The following is a 2662-nucleotide window of genomic DNA, read 5'->3' as shown; positions in this document are numbered from 1 at the left end:
GAGTTGTCGCAAAACTGTCATACAACGGTCAAAATAAAGATACAGATTGCGTCGTCAAAAATGAGAAACAGAAAAATGTCATAAACAGGATATTACTGCGTTTGTACATTAGTGTTCAAAGTTTAATCAAATAACTAAATTTTGGAAAAGAGAGCACACGACCATAAATTAGCTTTTTGAAGTTTAAATGTGGCAAAACTGTTGCACAATCACGGTCATCAGCAATACATACGGGTCACGTGCTCCGGCCACCAGCTGCAGCTGTTGGGGAGCGAGGGAATGCACGACGGGGTAGTCTAGTCAGCAGACAGCAACCCTCCTTACCCTCCTCGCCTTAGTTTACAGAAACAACAGACTCGTTCAGGCGGCAATGGTACCGCCACCGCCCTTTTGCGGCTTCTGCGATACCCGAAACAAACCAATAATTGCGTTATTGTAATCCCGTTAACAGCCCAAGCTGGTAGGTGCTCTCACTTCAGTGGGCGGCACCAGCTCGCCGCCATTGTCTGCTGCCCTCTTCCCCATAGGGAAGAGCATTGAGATATCACGAAACACTCGGAAGAAGGCACACACAAGCGCACTTGTTTAGCTTATTCTTTTGTGCCCAACAGGCCTATTTAAAAAAGGGCCTGATTATGCACAAGAAAGCCACGGGGGAACTATCGAGAATAATACACGGCCACAGTGAAATTTTCGGAAATTTTACATCGACGTCGGCACACGAATGCGCGATGTTTTTGAGTTTTCCCTAGTACACTCCGCTGTGCCAAGAAAAAAAAAACATTTTTAACTGTGATCGTTTTAAACTGAAAATCAATCGGCCCTGAAGAAATTCTCGACGATCTGACGACAAGAAAGATAATCGCCCAGTCCGGTGGTCGCGCTGGTCTGCTGGATATGACAGGACAGAGACTCATTATGGACGCCCCAAGGTCCGGCCCGCTGATCGATCTGCCCAAGCCGAGCGGCACAAGAAAGCGGCCGCCGCCCACTTTACAGATTCAATCAAAGAATCACAAACTGTTTCCATTTCTTCTTCTTTTCACTACTGTGTATTTATGCTTAGTGCTGGGTCTTCCAACGTATCATCTGGTAAAATAAGAGCGATTTTTGTGGTTTTTAAAATCTGGTACGCAGCAGGCCAGAGTAGGAAGCAGGCCTTTCTCTAAATGTGTTTGTGGAACAGATTCAACAAATGGTCCTTCCGTAGCAATACGGCCAACAAACGGACGTCAATTGTCGTCACTGTTTGCTTAAAATGGGGGTTCGGAGAGTTCCACGCGAAGGTACACAAAACTAAGGCTATGGAACGACGTATTTCATTCCGTGGTAAACCACTTCTTTAAAGAGTCTGGTGTCTTACAGTGTTTATCTATACGTTCCCTATTCATTCCCCCTGCCAGCCCTATACTTTTCCGCAAGTCCGCCTGTCTGTCTGTCCATCTATCCATCAACCAGCAGCCATCATACCTCCGTGAATTTCGTGTTCACAATGATTCCCACCCATTATTTCAATAATATGTTCCCCACCATTCCCCCACACCGCGGCCGCCGTTTCGATCGTCCTAAAGGGCCGCGGCCGCGCGGCGCCCCCCCAGGTGGCAGCACGAGTCGTCCTCACACAGTCTCGCACGCGCAGTGGGGCTCTGGGCTCTGACATTTAATCACCCACGCAAGGAAATATTGCGTCTCATCCAAACGCCGGCAGTGTGCGCTCCTTGACACGGGTTCAGGGAAACAGACGTCGCATCAGACACATTGCAACGCAGTAAGCGGCTGAAGCGTGGGCAGACACCTTCTGCGTGGCTGGCATGGCTGCAGCCGTTTCTATATCACAAGAGGCTGATATAGAAAGCTGTATCAAATTTGATACAGAATTCCGTATTATTTTTTAGAGTGTGGCATGGCATCGAGGGGTGGGCGACTTGAAGTTTTCGTGTACACAGGAGTACGGAGTACACGGAGTACAGTCGAAGAACACTGAGTATTACCGGTCGGAGCGCGCAGAGTACACCTAGCTGGAGTACACCCGGAGTACAGTCGGAGTACGCGGAGAACTTGCGACAAAAACAGCCGGAGTACACGGAGTACAGTCGGAGTACAATCGCAGAACACCTGGAGTACATTTTGGCCTGTACACAGGAGCCGCCCAGTCGTCCACCCCTCGCATGGCATCCACTGGCTGCGCGCACGTGCCGTGGCACGCAGAAACAGAGTTGCGCGTTTTTCCTCGTAGGAATGGAGTATACTTAGCCTACAAGCAGTCGCGTGGCCGGTCCGACGATCAAATATTGGCACATTCCCATCCCCTTACGGTTCCAATCGAATAGACAACCCAACTGCGGCTGGACTCTGGGATCCGGGCTGGCAAAATTTTCGCGCCAACCGCGGAACCTATGTTTTGCTTTGGACAATTTGAGCGCAAAAATGCATGATTTCAAACAATGAAATGATGAAAAAAAAAGAAAAAAAAAAGGATTGAAAATAACGAAGAAATGTGTGCAAAATGTCAGCTCGCTTAAATCCGTGCGAACAAAAGAAACAAATCTAGTTAGGGAGTACCCATTCGCTCCCAGCGGGGCAAAATCAAAATGGCCACCCAGTAGATCCACGCTCTCTCTCTCTCTCTCTCTCTCTCTCTCTCTCTCTCTCTCTCTCTCTC

This window comes from Frankliniella occidentalis, unplaced genomic scaffold (genome assembly GCF_000697945.3).
Source record: "Frankliniella occidentalis isolate FOCC.00 unplaced genomic scaffold, Focc_3.1 Scaffold209, whole genome shotgun sequence".
Classification (NCBI taxonomy): Eukaryota; Metazoa; Arthropoda; class Insecta; order Thysanoptera; family Thripidae; genus Frankliniella; species Frankliniella occidentalis.
The sequence above is the reverse complement of the archived record's forward strand: the minus strand, read 5'-3'. Positions refer to the sequence as shown.